Here is a 19589-nt window from a genome sequence, read left to right as displayed (position 1 = left end):
TGATCGATGCTTCTCCATGAATTTAGCAGTCGATGTTGGTGCTGTGTTCTCTTCCCCTGTCGTCTAATTTCCTCTCTTTTAGTGCAGTGTGTCCTCCTTATTATGACTTATGGCCGTTTTCCAAGCTTTTTTTGGGTGGGGGTTCTTTTTTTCATATTTTGTATTTTGATGTTCATTTGTTCTATGCTCCTCCATGAACGAAGTGGCTGTTGATGTTACTGTTCTCTTCCATCCCACCTCCCTTTCCTTTCTTCTAGTGCAACACGTCCTCTTCCTTATGACCTACGACCGTATTCCAAGCCCTTTTTTTGTTCTTGTTTCTTATTTTGCTATTTTGGTGTTCATCCATTCTCTTCCATCCCACCTCCCTCTCCTTTCTTCTAGTGCAACAAGTCCTCCTCCTTATGACCTACGACCGTATTCCAAGCCCTTTTTTCGTTCTTGTTTCTTATTTTGCTATTTTGGTGTTCATCCATTCTCTTCCATCCCACCTCCCTTTCCTTTCTTCTAGTGCAACAAGTCCTCCTTCTTATGACCTACGACCGTATTCCAAGCTCTTTTTTCGTTCTTGTTTCTTATTTTGCTATTTTGGTGTTCATCCATTCTATATTTCGTCATGAATGTAGTGGCTGTTGCTGTTCCCTTCCCCCCACCATCCTTCCTCCTTCCTTGATTCTGGTGTAGCATGTCTTCTTCCTTATGTCCTACGGCCGTATCCCAAGCTCTTCCTTATTCGTAAATGTCACTCGCAAAACCCAACAGTAGCTTCTAAACGGTTTTGCTCCTTTGGTAAAATCACACATTTCACTTTTATTTACTCCTGTTTGTTAGGCCTGCTTGTAATTCATTAACAGAAGTATATGTATGTTGGGTGTAGTTATCAACCTGTAAAAGTGCTGCATGGACACCTCGTCGGGCACGGGGTCTAGCGTCTTCATATTACTTTATTTTTAGTCTCTTCGTGTCGTAAAAAAAAATGGAGACCACCCCACCTTCCCTCCCCCTCTTTGCTCCCCCTGACTGCCTCTTTCTCCTCTGTAATCACATCCCAGCCAAACGTATAAACTCCTCTTTCCTGCTAGCGAGGGTAAGTAGTGCGAGATCACGTAGAAAGGAAGGAGCACCCGCAATGAGGCACTTGTGACGGACTACTCCACATCCAGTCTGCCTCTTGCTTCCCTTAGTTGTAGTCACGTCCTATTCTAAACATGTAAACTTCTATTTCCTGCTAGCGAGAGTAAGTACTGCGAGATCACGTAGAAAGGAAGGAGCACCCGTAATGAGGCACTTGTGACGGACTACTCCACATCCAGTCTGCCTCTTGCTTCCCTTAGTTGTAGTCACGTCCTATTCTAAACATGTAAACTTCTATTTCCTGGTAGCGAGGGTAATGCGAGATCCTGTCGAGCGGAAGGAGGCACCACCTGGAGGCACTCTAGACTGATAGCTCCACTCACGCCCTGTCTTTTCTTGTTCCTTGCATTTTCATCATTTCCTGTTCCAAAGGTTTTAATTTCCTGTTCTTTCCTGCCGAAGGGGATGACCAAGACAAGGTAAGTACCGGGCTTTTTTTATATATTTTTTTTTCTTTACGCCCTTGAACTGTCTCCTTTGCTGTAAAAAAAAAAAAAAAAAAAAGTTAAGTAGTACGGCAGGAGAGGAACTGGACAAAAAATGAATTAAAAAGAGAAGAACCATAGACAAGCTACTCTTTACTTTTTACTTTTGTGGGAGCGGCGAGTAGCGGGCTTTTTTATTTATTTATTTATTTATTTATTTATTTTATTTCATTTTTTTTTTTGTGTGTGTGTGTGTCTACTCTTTTTGTTGCCCTTTGAGCCGCATCCTTTGAGGTAAAAAAAAAAAAAATGAACTAGACAAAACATAAACTAGACAAGACGTGAACTATAGAGAAGACATGACCTAGAAAAGACATGAACTGGACAAGACATGAACTAGAGATGACATGAACTAAGTTTGAGACGAGCTGCATATAAGAAGAACCAGACGAGACAAACTTAGACATAAACAAGACAAGAGATGGAGTTGAACAGAAGGGGAATGAAGAAGATAATATAAAATAGAACAGATAAGGATGAGGAAGACGATATAGCTAGAACAGACAGGGATGAGGGAGAGAAGATAAATTAGAATATATAAGGATGAGGAAAACGATATAACAGAACAGACAGGGATGAGGGAGACAAGAGAAAATAGACCCGAAGAAGCATCATCCACGTTGAGGCATACCGGATTGAACCCCTCGCTCTCCACCTCCCTTCTCTGATGTCCCAACCGGCGGCTCTTGAAATATTCTTCCTCCTCGAACAAAAATAGAAAGGGAGGCGTAGGGAGTAACACAACACCTTCCCTGAGGCCCACCTGAGTCACGGCTTCCCCCGGACATGCCTCGGCTAGTCCTTAACACTTTCTTCTTCCTTGAACCATAAAAATGAACACGAAGTCGAGAATTGTGAAGTGTCGCTTATCTCTGAGTCAGCCCTTAGTCACTCCTCCCCTCACTTACTTTTTTGTTTTCTCAGTTTTGTTGCAACGGGAAAGTAACACTCCAAATGATAGAGAAAGAAAGACAGAAAGAAAAAAAGAATGAAACGTTATCGGGCTCCTCTTACGACGGTTTCACAGAGGAGATGCGTCGTGGTGTTATGAGTGTTTTCACGTTCACGGCGTAGAGGCCTTCCAAAACTACCGCCGGGGTCCAGAAACAAACCATTGAAACCTAACTTCTGCGTGAGCCTTTTTAAGTAGATGGACTAAGGTTTCGGAGTCTGATAATATGGGACTTTAACCCGACGGACAGCATCACGTCACCAGCATCCACCCTGAGATGGCGCCACTATAAACACTTGCCTGCGCCATGACGGGCTGAGGCCGACTACCATCTAGGCCCCTCAAGCAAGCCTACCGGAGCTACAGGCGTACACGTGAAAAAAAAAAATCCCGTAGCTTCATCTCCATCTTTGCCACATTGACACCCACACGAAGAAACAAGAACTCGCCATCTGACAAAAGCAAAACAAACACTAAGACGAAAAGACACACACACACACACACACACACACACACACACACACACACACACACACACACACACACACACACACACACATACACAATAAAAAAGACGCGGCCACAAAAACAACCCTTTCCCCTTCATCTCCCTATAACAGTCTGCAGGAGCGTTCATGCAGGCCTCCCCGTCGCTACAGTAACCTCGCCCAACCAGTCTTCCTCTACAAAAACCGAGTTACCGTTAAAGAAGGGCAATGGCTTGTGTACGGCGACAATTAACCTTTTGTCCCAACGCCCCCGTGACCTTTGCTTTGCGTGCGTGCGTTTGTGTGTGTGTGTGTGTCTGGGCAATGATGGGGCTTGGGGGGGGTGCGCCGGATGCATGTGTGATAGTGTGGCCACGGGGGCTGACGGGACGCTGGCTGGCAGGGCGGTTGTGTTGTGACGAGCGTAAACAACCAGAGTTCACGTCCAGTCTACTTAATAATGCCACTGCTGCGTCCTTCACTGAGAGGGTCACGAAAACATTGATGACATTATTGAACATGAATCTATCTTGTACCAGTCCACAGAGTTATATGAGTGATGATGAATGTTGGCACCTCGATACATTAGTCATTATTAGATATGTTGCCAGCATCATTGTTAGATATGTAGACACTCGCTTCTATAACTCTGTACTAGTCCCACGTGTCTGAGGTAACTCCACTGAACACATCACATTTGTATAAGTTAAATAACTCCTTAGTGTGCCCCATTCATCCACTATTCTATTGATTTTGCAAGCCAGTATTTTATCATTATCATAAACCTGAATCTTACTTATACCAATTCCACAATGCCCATAAAATATTTGCCGTAATTACATAACTGCTTAGTGTTTTCCATATTTATAGTCTATTAATTTACCAAGCCAGTTTTCCCCAGCATTTTAAACCTGAATTTATCTAACGTGTACTAATTATACGTGTCTAAAGTAACTAACTCGACTAAACATATCACATACTTGTAGGGATTAAATGACTGCTTAGTGTATTCCTGTCTTAAAGTCTATTTATTTCCTGAGCCAGATTCTCGCTATCATCATCTTAACTTGAATCCATTTAGCTTCAACCAGTTCCCCTTTACACATCATCTATTTGCATTCATTACATATCAAACTGCTTAGTGTGTTCCTGTTTTAAAGTCTATTTATTTCCTGAGCCAGATTCTCGCTATCATCATTTTAAAACCTGAATCCATTTAGCTTCAACCAATTCCCCTCTATTTGCAGTTAGACCTATTACATAACTGCTTAGTGTGTTCCTGTCTTAAGGTCTATTTATTTCCTTAGATTCTCGCTATCATCATTTTAAAACCTGAATCCATTTAGCTTCAACCAATTCCCCTCTATTTGCAGTTACACCTATTACATAACTGCTTAGTGTGTTTCATGTATCTGTTAGTCTACTGATTTTGCAAGCCAGTTTGTGTCCGGCATCTTCGTGAACATGAATATATCTAATCACTGCCTTTATATGTGTCTAGGGTAACGCCACTAAACCCATCACCATCACCACCACCACCACCGCCGCCACCACCATCACCACCCACACTCTCGCCGCCCTGCCTGTTGGTGGTGATCTGTGGACCGCTTTTAACGAGTGGATGGCCGCGTTCACCCTGACGACTCTTTAAACCCAGCATAAACATCGCCCAGACTGACAATATATTTACGGGCGCATAGTAAATTCGTCTGATTTAGTCCTTCGCGTGTGCCAGCATTTACTCTTTTTTTTATACAATTTACTGCCCTCGTTTATTTTCCTTCTTTTTAAACAAACAAATTAACAAGTTGCAAGAATTTCTCTGTAAATGATTCTTTGTTTTTACTTGATGGTTGTCTAACTTCCGCGGAGGAACGGATCAGCGTCCTTCTAAGTATATATGAGTCACGTTTCGGTGCTAGGTCGTAGGTTTGATTACAACTACTTCTACTTTTTTTTTTTTTTTACAGCTAAGGAGACAGTTCAAGGGCGTAAAGAAAAATATATAAAAAAAGCCTGCTACTTACTGCTCCTGAATAGAGGTCAAAGGAGTGTCCAAAAAGAGAGGTACTACTACTACTACTACTACTACTACTACTACCACTACTACTACTACTACTACTACTACTATGTTAGACCACCGACGGAGAAAACACCAAGACGAGAGGAGACAAGGGAATGAAGCCAAAGAGGAAACAGGAAGCTGAGGGTCACGTGGGCACTAATCTCCCCGCCTCATCCCTGGTGTCCTCAAAGCAATACATACTTCAGGGTTGTCATTGAGGAAGCATAAAATAGCTCGACCATTCACTAATCATTCATTTATTATTTACTCTTTACCTCCCCTTCAAGCACACATATATACTGGAGTCACAGAGTTCTAAGCCTACAAGCACGTAACTTACAAGATTCAGCTAAATCGCGCTACTACCAATATCTTAAAACAGGTTGCGGGCTCCTAAATACGGGTCACGTCTCGGTACCACGTCGTCGGGTTCTGCTTACTGCGTCACCCCCTCCGGCACACAGATCATGGGACGGGGGACTCACTCGCTGCACGTGGTGACATTAAACAGCTTGTGGGTGGACAGCTGCTACAAGGTCCATTCTCAGACACTGCCGCCTCTCACAACGACTATTCCCCGAGGCCACGAAGGAGATTAATCGGGTTCTCATGAGTGCTTTTTAATGTTCATGGTGCAGAAAGCCTTGTCAAACTGTCACTAGGCTCATAAAACTACCCATGGATATACTAACACAACCTCCACGAAAGACTTATTATACGTGGGTGTGTGAGCCCCGAAAAGTAAGCCTTATACTCAAACTGGGTCTAAACACGAAAGCTTGCAAGTTATTTTATTCAACCATCGACGGAGGAAACACTAAGAGGAAAGAAAGCGATGGAATGAGAAGGAAGAAGAGGAGGAGGAGGAATGAAGAAAGGAGAAGAGAATGAGAAGAAGAAGAAGAGGGAATGAGAAGAGGGGAGAAGAAGAGGGAATGAGAAGAGGGGAGAAGAAGAGGGAATGAGTAGAGGGGAGAAGAGGGAATGAGAAGAGGGGAGAAGAAGAGGGAATGAGAAGAGGGGAGGAGGAGAGGGAATGAAGAAAGGAGAAGAGGGGAGAGAAGGAAGAAAGAGGAGAGCGGAAGCTGAGGGTCACGTGAGCACTCATCTCTGCGTCTCATCCTGCTGGGTCCTCCGAGCAATCCATTATTCAGGGTCGTCATCGAGGGACCATAAAGTAGCTCAACCAGTCACTTATTATACATTTATTATTCACTATCCTCTTCCCTCTACTTCCACCACTTTATAATTACCCTTCTCCATCGCCTTTACTTCCTCTCTACCTTTTCTTTTTTTCCACTTTCTCTTCTTTTTTTTCATATTCTTCTTCACTGAAATCTCTTCTTTATCTTTCATTTCTCTCCACTTTCTCCCTTCTTTTCATACTCCCTTCACTTCCTCCCTTTATTTAGCTTTTTCTTTCTCCATTTTTAACCTTTTTTTCCTGCTCCTTCTCTACACATTCACCTTTTTTATTTACATTTTATATATCAAATTTTCCCTCCTCTCCTTTAATTCCACTTCTTCTTTATCATCTTTGTATTTTCTTCCACTTTTCCCTTCTTTTCATGTTCCTCCTCCTCCACTTCCACCTCTTCTTTAACTTATGTCCCTTCCCTGTTCCATTCTCTCCATCCTCCTGTCCCCAATAACATCTGTACCTTCAACTTCCCTCCATTTTTCTCTCCTGTCAATATTCCTCCCCCTTCCTCTCTTCCTATTTTATCTTTCCTTCCTTCCATGTTCACTGTTTCACACTCTCTCCCTTTACCTTCAATTTCCAACTTGCACTTCATCTTTCATTCCTATTTTTTTCCCTCTTTTCAATTCCGTCTTTCTCCCCCTCCCTCTCTCCCTTCGCCTTTTGCTTCCTATATCAAAATTTTAGTCTTTTTCTCTTCCGCTAGTGGCTTGTGGGACGTTGTTGAGTGGTGCGAATATCTCTCTCTCTCTCTCTCTCTCTCTCTCTCTCTCTCTCTCTCTCTCTCTCTCTCTCTCTCTCTCTCTCTCTCTCTCCCCCCCAGCCTTGCCCAATAGCCGTTCGCCTGTTCTGCTCTATTATGTTATGTTGTATTCTGCTGTGTTATGTTGTGTTCTGTTATGTTATGTTGTCTTATGTTGTGTTATGTTGTGCTATGCTGTGTTATGTTGCGTTTTGTTCTACTCTATTCTGTTCTACTCTACCCAACTCTGCTTTGCTCTCCTCTGCTCGTCTTTCCTCTGCTCTGTTTTGCTTCCCCGTGCGTGAGTCAGCCCGCCAGCACGCAGCTTTCACCCTCCCCCTCCTTCCCTCTGCTTCTTTATTTAAAACCAAGTCACAAGGCGCGTTGCAAGTGCACACAGGAAATTCGTATAGATAGTGATGCTAGCGAGCCAATGCACACACACACACACACACACACACACACACACACACACACACACACACACACACCACGGAAATACCACTCTACTAACTGATGTAACGTTACAAAAACAAATGAAAACAACAGAAATGAACATGCGACAGCCTGTACTCTCTCTCTCTCTCTCTCTCTCTCTCTCTCTCTCTCTCTCTCTCTTATTCCTTGCTCATTGCCTTTCGGGTGGTCGGGTAACTAACTGCCGTTCCCCGCTACATGTGCAGGGTTCAAGGCGGGGCGGGGCTGGCTGAGCGGGGGCTGGGACGCGTGACACAGCCTCCCGCACCGTCACAACCTCCCGCAGCACCTCCCCGTAGGCGCTGTCGGTGTCCGTTATGAGATCGAGAGCGACAAGAGGCAACAATGTTCAACGCCTGGTTGTTATGTGTACCTGCACTTGGTGTTTTTTTTTATGTGTGAAGTTTCCCTCCACTCGTAACGTTATGGTGTGGCGTGAGTCCCTCGGCGATCCGAAAATACTGGCTTGAAGGTAAAAAGTCTTGTAGTTATAATTCACGCCGAGCCACCCCATGCAGAGGCAGGACTCAATATTCCGAAACTTGTCGAGAAGTTTCGACAAAAATTTTGAAGTATGTCGTAAAAAGCTTCCGTGCACCCTCTGCTCGACCCTTCTGCTCGACGCCCCGACGAGGGTGCGGTAAAATGCTTGTCCCCTCCACTCGCCGGCCTCGGACACCTGCTGCCGCCATCCGCCTAGAGGCTCGGCGCGAGGCTGGGGTGAGGCTTCCATCGTGGCCGAGAAGGAGCCGTGAGGGGGCTTGACTGCCGCCAAGGCGGATGACTTCATATCGCGACGGGCGTCAAGAGAACTCAGTGCTTCTCAAACTTCTTCAGTTCCTTCGCGCCTCGAGGGTGTCGCAGCATCATCGCATGAAAATTCTGCTTTATGATGTCCGTCTGTTCTCGCAATGTGGACAGCACCGATCAGGATGCATAATTCATTACACATTCCAGTGGGATGGACAACATTCTTTACTCTGGCAGCGGCTGATTGGAGGTTGTCTCGGATAAGGCGTAGCTCAGCTCGGGCTCCACATCCCACCGGCCTCGGCGTTTATTCTGCGTAAGGAAGGCCACAGAAGCCAGACACACGGATAGTGAGTTAGTGATGGTAAAAGGATTCTGGGCACGATTTCATAACTCATGAATGTGATGAATGATTCACAGATCATCAACATACGAATAGTCTGTTCTCGTTTTATCTTCACAGAGGTCCCTGGCATAATAAGGACAGGAAATATATTTGTCTGGTGTTTCTTACTGGTTGTATAACTTCAAAAAAACATCATAAATATGTAAACAAAAACAGAAAATAAAAATGCCTCTTTTCCTCTGACAATATTAAAACGTTACTTTAAATTACACACGCCCCCATATGTAACATGACCAATACCACAACACTGCCCGCCGTGGTCCAAAAAATCATCGTGGCCCCTCGGAGTCATGGCGATCAGTATGAGAAACACCGGACAGATGGCGCCTCTGTGCCTGGTCACGCACGCCTGGCCTGGGATGGAGCTAAGCAAGGCACCCTGGGCGCGCCCCGTCACCCCCACGCCCCGGGGACGGCTGTGGGAAAGAGAGCGGCGCGCCGGGCGGGGCGAGGCGGCAGTGTCCCCAGGATCCTGAGTGTCCCTAACCTGATTTGTCGCTAACAGGGATAACAGGAGGGAGGTGCAGCTCGGCCCCGCCTCGCATGCCCAGCGGCGGGGACCCGGCCACACCCGCACTCCCTCGGGGCCCCTTCACCGGAAAGATGAGTTTTCCAAGAGTTACTCACTTCCTGTACGACGGCCGTGTGCCTTAGGGGCCTCCACGCGTCCCACCGCCTTCCTTCCCAACGTAAATAATAACTAACCATTCCAAACAGTCCTCCAGATACCTGGATATGTGGAGCTAACAGATATTAATAACATGCGACATCAGGGTCAGTTTCCCCATCAGGGCCACGCGACCCCCGTCCATCACGATGCCCGGACGGTGCGCCGAGGGCATTTCTTGAAGGGGGTGGGAGGGGCGGGGAGCAGCCATCAGCTACGGAATGAATAACTAAGTGGTTTCTACGAGACACGTCCCTCTACCTGACAGCCCCGACACACGCCCTGCGTGGCTGAGGGCACGGCGGAGTTCCTCTCGCTCGCTAACCAGACCCAGTTCATTATACACCTTCATGAAACGTATTTCCTAAGGTATGATGGCGTGGGGAATGACTGGCTCACGGTAGCTCCCTTCTTTGTACCTTGTAGTGTTAATATGCACGGCTACGACCCCTGAAGACAGTAAGGTGACGGAGTGTTTTACGACGCGCGGCAGGGCAAGGAGGATGAAAATACGGAGGCGGCGACGGCGGCAACACGGACTAGAACGGGATAGCTGGTGACAGTGGGGATACACACACACACACACACACACACTTCCCCCCACCCCTCCCCACACACACACACACACACACACACACACACACACACACAACATTAAGCACCCAAACAAACAAACAAATAGGAACGCATACACGATGAACCTAGAACATGCAACAATCAAAGCGCAATTTCCAAACACGAATACACGGACGAATTACTCTTGCTCACACATATGACTACGCTCTATGTATTCATGTATGCCATCTGGATATATATGCATGTATGTATATATGTATGTATGAAGTTATGGACCAGTACCACACACGTATGTATATGTACGAGTATTTGTGCGAGAATGGGTGTGGGTATGCTTGAGGCAGATAAGGTAAGGTAAGGTAAGGTAAGGTAAGGTAAGGTAAGGTAAGGTACGGTAAGGTAAGGTAAGGCAAAGTAAAGTAAGGTAAGGTAAGGTAAGATAAGATAAGGTAAAATAAGGTAAGGTAAGGTAAGGTAAGGTAAGGTAAGGCAAGGTTAGCAAGGTAAGTGATGAATGAGTGACTGTCTGAGAGTTGTATGAGTATTTGTATAAGTATGAATAAGGCAGGTAAGGTAAGTTAGGTAAGGTAAGTGATGAATGAGTGACTGTCTGAGAGTTGTACGAGTATGAATAAGGTGGGTAAGGCAAGTTAGGTAAGGTAGGTAGGTAAGTGTGATGAATGAACGCCCGCTTGCGAGTTCTGGGGCTTTAATCATCACCAGAGAGACAAGCTTATCAAGTGTTATCAGCAGTCTCTCGCGTCCTATCTCCCTCGCGGTGGTGGTGGTGGTGGTGGTGGTGGTGGTAGTGGTGTGGTTGGTTTCACGAAATTGATGGGAAAAGTTTGAAAGTTTGGAGAGAGAGAGAGAGAGAGAGAGAGAGAGAGAGAGAGAGAGAGAGAGAGAGAGAGAGAGAGAGAGAGAGAGAGAGAGAGAGAGAGAGAGAGAGAGAGAGAGAGAAAATGCATAGAAATATAGAGGAATGGAAAGTATAAAGGAATGAACTGGATGGAAGAGAGAGAGAGAGAGAGAGAGAGAGAGAGAGAGAGAGAGAGAGAGAGAGAGAGAGAGAGAGAGAGAGAGAGAGAGAGAGAGAGAGAGAGAGAGAGAGAGAGAGAGAGAGAGAGAGAGAGTAATGCGACAGGAGAAAAGAATAACGTCTCAACTTCCCATCTTCCGTGAAACCCCACAGACACACGACTCCCGTTTTCTTTGCCTTTCCGTGACTATCCATTTTCCTTTCTTTTTCTTTCCCCGCACCAGGATTAAAAAAGAGAGAAAATAAAGAAAAAGATGATACAGCCTTTTGCGAGTCATGGAAACGCGTAGAAAAAAAAAAGGAAAAAAGTGTCAGTGAAAAGCTGAAAACATGAATTAATAAAACAAGGAAAACAAGAAAACAAGAAAAAAATGGACACACAAACAAACAAGCAAACATAAACACTCTAGAGACAGAACCAAGATATCAATTAAGCGTCCGTCAGTCGATTGGAATTTCGTATGTAAACAAAAAAAAGAATATGAAGAGAAAAGAAAATGAAGGAAAAGAAAGTGAAGAAGGAGAAAACGAAGGAAAATAAAAGGCTTCTTCACTCCATATTTTTACCCTTTGCTGACACTCCTTTTTTTTTTTTTTGGTCATTCACAAAGATACACAAATTGATACACGTACGTCAAAAGTGAAAATGAAAAGAAAAAGAAAATCAAGGAAAAGGTAAGGTAAGGTAAGGTAAGGTAAGGTAAGGTAAGGTAAGGTAAAGTAAAGTAAGTGATGAATGAGTGACTGTCTGAGAGTTGTATGAGTATTTGTATGAGTATGAATGAGGCAGGTAAGGTAAGGTAAGGTAAGGTAAGGTAAGGTAAGGTAAGGTAAGGTAAGGTAAGGTAAGGTAAAGTAAGGTAAGATAAGGTAAAGTAAGGTAAGGTAAGGTAAGGTAAGGTAAGGTAAGGTAAGGTAAGATAAGATAAAGTAAGGTAAGATAAGGTAAGGTAAGGTAAGGTAAGGGAAATAATAGGCTTCTTCACTCCCACCTTTTAACCTTCCATCACGTTCCTTCTTTGCCATTCTCTACTTCATATTTACAGTACAGGAAACAGCTCAAGGGCAAAAACATATATAAACAAAACAAAAAAAAGCTCGTAACACATCAAAACACAAGGACATACGGAGATAACAAAAGATTGGTCGAATAATACATAACTAACTTAATCCTAAGAACCAGAAACACATCCTTAACCTTCCCAAACCTTAAGTCTATCTGCATCATTTGACCACTAACTCTATTCCCGCTTAATTCGTCCCATCCGCCCACTCCCCTATTTGTTCATCAGTTTGTTTGTTTTCTTACTGCACCTGAATAGTATCAAACGCGTACACCTTGCTGCTTGGTCTTTTATCTTTTTTATCGGTATATGAAGGTATCGTTATCAGACATTCCCTTTGTTAATATGGCTTACCCACCACCTCCCTTCCTGACTGCCCCGCTTACTCACACACTCAAACACACTCACTCATTCACTCACTTACTCGCACACTAACTTACCGACTCACGCATTCACTCCTTCACCTACTTGCTAAACTACTTACTTACTCACCCACTTACTCACTCACTCACTTACTCACTCACTCCTTACTCAGCCAATCACCCAGTCATTCATTCACCCACACTCCCCTCCTCCCTCTCCCTTAAAAGAAAATAGTCACACGAAAAAATAATCGCAGAAAAGTATACAAGAAAAAGTCCCTTCCTCTTTCCCTCCCTCCCTCCTTCATTCCTTCATTCACTCACTCAGTCAATCAATTAATCAGTCACTCAATCCTTCACTCACTCTTCCACTCCCCCGTTCACTCCCTCCCTCCCCCACTCACTCACTCCCTCACTCACTCACTCACTCAGTCAATCAATCAATCAGTCACTCAATCCTTCACTCACTCTTCCACTCCCCCGTTCACTCCCTCCCTCACCCACTCACCGTGAGCTCCGTCCCTCCTCTATGCGCCCCGCCCTCACACTCGACCAGGTCCTCCTCAGAGTACTGTTCATGCCGACCTTGGCGCCCCATTTCACCACGTTGTTGATCCTCTGGCACTGCTGCGCGAAGTCGTACTTGCGTTCCGCCAACCGCGCGGCAAAGCTAGGCGACTGCTCCGGCCCCTGCGCCAAGCTATGACGGCGATTGTCCGGGGTAGCGCCGGGGGAGTCCTGGGGCAGCGGCGATCCAGTGGGTGTGTTAGGGCAAGAAGGAGCGGATCGGCGGATGAAGACGAAGGAGCTGTGCAGTTCGCCTTTCTTGGGTAATTTCACGCTTCCACTTCGTATCAACTTGCTGATGCGTGACTTGCGAGTTGGGGTCCTTAAGGGAGGCGGAGGAGGCGATGGCGAAGGGGAAGCGGAAGAGGATCGGCCAGTGGATATCGTTATGGTTGTCGTAACCGTTGGTGGTGTTGTTGATGTCGTTGTGGAGGAGGGTAAGGGAGAGGAGGTGGGTCGGGTAGAGGCAGGGGAAGGAGGGGATGAATGAGACGGATGGAAGGAGGAAGGGGAAAGAGAACGACTGACAAAAGACGGAGACATAGGAGGGGAACACAAGCCTTCAGGAGCAGAGACGACTGACAGAGAGCGACGGGAAGGCAGAGGCTCGATGTTGAGAGACACGAAACAAGAGGAGGAACGACGAGGAGGCAAAGAAACTGGCGAAGTAGGTGAAGAAGGAGACAGCTGGGAAAAGGAAGACGTAGAGGCGGCAACAGCAAGAGGGGGACGATGAGATGGAGGAGAAGGAGAAGGAGAAGGAAGAGGAGGAGGAGCTGTAGCAGTAGGAGGAGGAGGAGGAGAATGGAAACGAGTGGGAGATCGAGAACGAGTAGAAGAATTAGGAGTCGCAGCAGAAGCAGGAAGATAAGGAGGAGGAGTAGAAGGACGAGGATGAAAACGCCGACGAGTGGGAGAACGTGAACGACTAGGAGAATGAGAACGAGAACAAGGAACAGAAGCAGAAGGAACAGAAGCAGAAGGAGGGGAATCTGCAGCCATCTCACAGGGAAGGACTTGAGGTGCGGAGGAGCATGGTGCGAGGAAGAAGGCTGAGACTGAGACCAAAGGCGACGGAGGACATATGCTGACTATCACTTCCCGGGGGTCAATCTCTCGCCTCTGCCGCCGCCGCTCCCGCCACTCATGGACACGAGTTCGGGCTGAGGTACCTTCCTCCTCTTGCGGCTTGAAGTCCTGCGGTGTGGAGTCCTGCGGCGCTGAGTCCTCGCACGCTGGCAAGGACTCAACCAACTCCGAAAGCGCATCCTCAAAAACTTCATAAGAATCCTCGATTGATTGTGGAGTTGACATTGAGAACGGGAAGGGAAGGAAGGGAAGGAAGGGAAAGGGAGGGAGGGAATGTGTGTGGAAGGGAAAGGGAGGAGGAAGGGATTGTATGTGTGTATGTGTGTGTGTGTGTGTGTGTATGTAGAGCACCAGAACACACGCACACGCCGGGCCACTCACACATACACACTGACGAACACACGCACTCATGTACACACCGACACACCTCCCGACAGACGTAGAAGAGCCGAGCCGCGATAAGGGAGATATTACGCAAGTTTAGAGGCGAGTTAAGATAACGTTTTAAAATTTGGTGTTATCTCCGTGTGTGTGTGTGTGTGTGTGTGTGTGTGATCTGGGGAGAGAGAGAGAGAGAGTGAGAGAGAGAGAGAGAGAGAGAGAGAGAGAGAGAGAGAGAGAGAGAGAGAGAGAGAGAGAGAGAGAGAGAGAGAGAGAGAGATAAAGACACGACAAACAGGAAACCCCTCACACACACACACACACACACACACACACACACACACACACACACACACACACACACACACAATGACGGATAAAGAAAACACACACAGGGGAGACTAAACAAAAGCGAACAAAATATAAATGATAGAGAGAGAGAGAGAGAGAGAGAGAGGAGAGAGAGAGAGAGAGAGAGAGAGAGAGAGAGAGAGAGAGAGAGAGAGAGAGAGAGAGAGAGAGAGAGAGAGAGAGAGAGAGAGAGGAGAGAGAAAGGAAGGGGAGAGGGGGTCAGAAGGGGATCGACACCAAAAGAGACAAAAAAAGTAACTGAATTAAAACGTTCTCTCTCTCTCTCTCTCTCTCTCTCTCTCTCTCTCTCTCTCTCTCTCTCTCTCTCTCTCTCTCTCTCTCTCTCTCTCTCTCTCTCTCTCTCTCTCACTCTCTCTCACACACACACACACACACACACACACACAGGACGCTACCACATCCTCTTTAGGGCTTTCATTAAATACCAACATCGCGTCCTTTTAAACCCATTCATACACACTCACCAAGACCTTTAACATCCCCTCATCACATCTAACGTTTAAGATATCGAACCCTTCACTTCCCCCTTTTCAATCCCTGTAGGTATTTTTTTACAACGGAGGAGGCAGTTCAATGGCAAAAAAAGAAAACAGTAATGAAAAAAAGCCCGCTACTTGCTGCTTCTACAAAGAGCAAAGAGAAGTGGCCGAAAGATAGATAGATAGATAGATAGATAGATAGATAGATAGATAGGTATTTTGGAGATGATGCCTTTTTTAACACCCTAATCTAATATCTCCCTTTTTCAATACCCTGTAGCTTCATCGTTTCACCCTCTATTAACAGCTCACTCTTTTCAACCTCACACTTATTCGCCTTTTCTGACCTCTTTCACACTTTTTGACCTCATCTTCTTCAAACACTTTCATCTCATTATTCCATTTAAGCTCCCCGTACCATCACTCTTTCACCCTCTTTTAAAGCCTCTCTAACTTCACTCTTATTAACCTAACGTCTTTTAAACGCTTTCACTCTTTTTAACATCTCATTACCTCTTTTAATCCCCTTTAGCATGACCCTTTTATCACCTTAACCTATTCTAACCTTGTCATTCTAACTCCATTCACTTTCTCAACTTCAACCTCTTCTAAAACCCTTATCTCATTACTGCTCTTTCAACACTCTTTAGCTTTACTCATTTACTAGCTTAACATATCATCCTTTTGAACATCATCCTTTATTAACTCTTCTAAAAACCTCTTCTAACCTCACTCAACACCCATGTCTAATCTCGTCTTGTTAATCTCTCCTAACTTCCTTCACCCTCTTCAAACATTCTCGTCTCATAATTAACCCTCTGTATCATCACTCTTTCACTCCTTCTCGCCTCCCCCTTGCAGTCCTATCCTAATCAAAGCCATAGCAACATCCCTCTTCCCCATTCTATCTTTCCTTAACCTAACCTAGCCTAACCTAACCTAACCTTACCTTACCTAACCTAACCTAACCTAACCTAACCTAACCTAACCTAACCTAACCTTACCTAACCTAACCTAACCTAACCTAACCTAACCTAACCTAACCTAACCTAACCTAACCTAACCTAACCTAACCTAACCTAACCTAACCTAACATAACCTAACCTAACCTAACCTAACCTAACCTAACCTAACCTAACCTAACCTAACCTAACCTACCTACACACCATCTCAGCCCAACCAAAGCCCAAAGCAACACCTTCCGTCCCTCCTTCCCATCCCTCCTGCCCCGCTACCACAGTCACCGGGTCCTCGTTATCTCCTATTCGTCGCCTGTCACGTCCTCCCGTCCCGTCGCTTCACTGCTCGGGTATATATGAAGAGGTTGAGTCTAAAGCGGTGAGTCGCGTTATCTCTCTCTCTCTTATCAACGTACTACCGCTACACCCTCCGACTAGCTTGCCTCTGTGTGAGTGTGTGTGTGTGTGTGTGTGTGTGTGTGTGTGTGTGTGTGTGTGTGTGTGTGTGTGTGTGTGTGTGTGTGTAAAGGTGGGGGGGTGGGAGTGCATTAGAGGTAACCAGATAGACAGGCAGAAAAAAACAGAGGTTGACGACAGATTAACATACAGACACACACAGACAGACAGACTTGTAAACAGAAAACGAGAAAACGAAAACGGAAACAGAAAGCAAGACAGACGGACAGATAAGTAACGGAAAACAAACAAGAGACAGAGAGAAAGACCACCACACGGAGACACAAAACAAACAAACACACACATACAGAAAAACAAAGAATTAAGAGTCAGTGCAACGGAGATGAGCATTGAGGCCACGCGCAGCGATACTGTATACCCCGAACCTTACTTCACCTCAAAACCTCGACTTCCTATAAACCAGAACCCATTATCGTTACAACACACCACTGACCAATAACGTCTCTCTCTCTCTCTCTCTCTCTCTCTCTCTCTCTCTCTCTCTCTCTCTCTCTCTCTCTCTCTCTCTCTCTCTCTCTCTCTCTCTCTCTCTCTCTCTCTCTCTCTCTCTCTCTCTCTCTCTCTCTCTCTCTCTCTCTCTCTCTCTCTCTCTCTATATGGCCGATGCATTACGAAGGTTCATTAATACCGATGCTGAAAATATCGGCCGCTAACCACCCCGACAACAAATTACAGTCTGATTGCCGTGATGGAATTTACTGCTTGGCCATTTGCAGTTATTAACACAAGCGGCGCGGAACTGCATCCATTAGCGTCGGCCCACACGGCTACGCGCTCACCCTGACAGCCGGGATGGGGTATGGAGTACGCTGGTATGTGGTTATATGCGGGGTTTTTTTATGAATATTGTGTTAACTGTTTTCTCATTTTCACGGTTGGATAGCTTTTTGTCTGTTCGATAGTGATGCAGTCAGTTACCTATTTACGATATGATTGGCCAGTTACCTGTTTATGATTGGGTTCGTCTAATACCTTTTACAATTAGATTTCAGTTCCCTTACAGCTCCCTTTTGCGACTTGATTCTAGTCATTTATTTTTATACGATTTGATTAGTCAGTTACCTGTTTATGATTGGGTTAGTCTAATACCTTTTACAATTAGATTCAGTTCCCTTACAGCTCCCTTTTGCGACTTGATTCTAGTCATTTACTTTTATACGATTTGATTAGTCAGTTACCTGTTTATGATTGGGTTAGTCTAATACCTTTTACAATTAGATTTCAGTTCCCTTACAGCTCTCTTTTGCGACTTGATTCTAGTCATTTACCTTTTACTGTTTGATTAGTTAGTTGTCTTTCACCTTTAGAAACAGTTACACATCTGCAGTTTGATTTAAGTCAGTTACCTTTTGCAATTTTTTTTAACGTTTACGCCTATAGCGCCGGTAGGCTTGGTTGAGGGGCCTGGATGGTGTTCAGCCCCAGTCCGTCATGGCGCAGGCAAGTGTTTATAGTGGCGCCATCTTCTCTAGAGTTATTGTGGTCCTGAAGGGCTATAATGGAGAGGCTGCACTAAAAACAAAACGTGAAAGGAAAATCTAAGTGAAGTAATTCTAGGAAACAGAACAAAACAGAACCAGAAATATAACCACGGCAAGAACAGCGAAGTGACGAGGTAGGACAATCTGAGATATAAAAGCAAAAAAAAAAAAGAAAGAAAGAAAGAAAAATATAACAAAAACAGCAACATCAGGAATATGGGTCCAATCAGGTGTCCATGTCTGTCGGCGCCTCCGTTGCTCACCGCGGGCAAGGGTGAGTCTGAGTCACTTCCTCACGGCCCTGTGCTTGGCGACGGCGCTGAGACACGAAAGCAACACAACGTGAACACACTCGGCAACACCGTTTTGGAATGTGAATTCAAACACTCGCTCCTTCCCTTTAACCCTTCACTGGTTCCCACGTGAACTTGAGGAGGGTATCAGAACACCTCTCCTCCCGAAACTGACCTCTCTTTCGGCCACCTCTTTTGATTCTTTTTTGTAGGAGCAGCGAGTAGCGGGCTTTTTTATTATTGTTTCCTTTTTTTGTGCCCTTGAGCTGTCTCCTTTGTTGTAAAAAAAAAATACACTGTTTTGGAGGGCAAACTTAAATACTTACTCCTTTCCTTAATTGAGTTTCCATTGACTCCCACGCGTACCTGCCCTGCAACTTGAGAATTCAGTTTGTTTGTAGTTTTTTTCCAATTTTAGTTTTACATATCGTCACCCTCATAAAATATTCGCCTATGTCATTTTCAGCGATTTCCAGGTTTTTGTCTTCATAAATTTTTCATCATGTGACGCCCATTTCTGTATAGTTGCCTTCGCCATTCAGGGTTCGAGTGTTCTAGAATTTGCCTTTTCATTTCAGCCTAAATCTTAAGCCAAATGAGATGACAGTTCTTTTCTGATTTCCTGTACAGTAGAAAATAATGACTTAGGCGCTTTGTTTACGAAGGTGACGATATGTATTTCTTTTTACGCTTTGCTCTTTTTTATTCTATTTATTTTGTATTGATTTAGGAATGTCATATTCATACTATTGTCTTCGTGTTCGGCACAACGCAAAACGAAGTGAAGCGGGGAGAGGCGAGGCGAGGCGAGGCAGGGCGAGACAAAGCGAGGCCGCCTACTTTTCATTAAGGTCGAACTCGAGGCGTTTGGGGCCGCATATTGAAGAGTGACAGGCGGCACACACACACCTTAATATGCCGGTGGTAGTAGTGGTGATGGTGGTGGTGATGGTGGTGGTGATGGTGGTGGTGATGGTAGTGGTGATGGTGGTGGCGGCAATGGTTGTGAGGGTAGTGCCAATATTTCCTTCTGTGTTTTCTCTCCCTTTATTTACCTTTCTATATCTCCTCCAACTTTTACCT

At 45.3% G+C, this 19589-nt stretch overlaps 1 protein-coding gene and 1 long non-coding RNA gene across 5 annotated transcripts in view; both read right to left on the bottom strand.

Moving 5' to 3' along the window:
- The window catches only part of LOC127009549 (rho GTPase-activating protein 45-like), a 285593-nt gene that overhangs the window by 117770 nt on the left and 148234 nt on the right, over window positions 1-19589 (bottom strand). Inside the window, exon 1 of one of the 4 annotated variants that reach the window (XR_007762051.1) lies at window positions 12917-14485. The exons of the other annotated variants lie outside the window; for them this stretch is intronic. The gene's annotated coding sequence lies outside the window, so the exon portion shown is untranslated. Of the gene's footprint in view, window positions 1-12916; window positions 14486-19589 lie in introns of those variants that run through there. 4 annotated transcript variants of the gene reach the window in all.
- On the bottom strand, window positions 157-3107 carry LOC127009551 (uncharacterized). Its single transcript, XR_007762052.1, has 2 exons — window positions 365-3107; window positions 157-237 (listed from the first exon to the last, which is right to left on the bottom strand). It is a non-coding gene; the product is annotated as an uncharacterized LOC127009551 (long non-coding RNA).

This window comes from Eriocheir sinensis, chromosome 41, assembly GCF_024679095.1.
Source record: "Eriocheir sinensis breed Jianghai 21 chromosome 41, ASM2467909v1, whole genome shotgun sequence".
Classification (NCBI taxonomy): domain Eukaryota; kingdom Metazoa; phylum Arthropoda; class Malacostraca; order Decapoda; family Varunidae; genus Eriocheir; species Eriocheir sinensis.
This window is presented reverse-complemented; position numbering and strand designations above follow the sequence as displayed.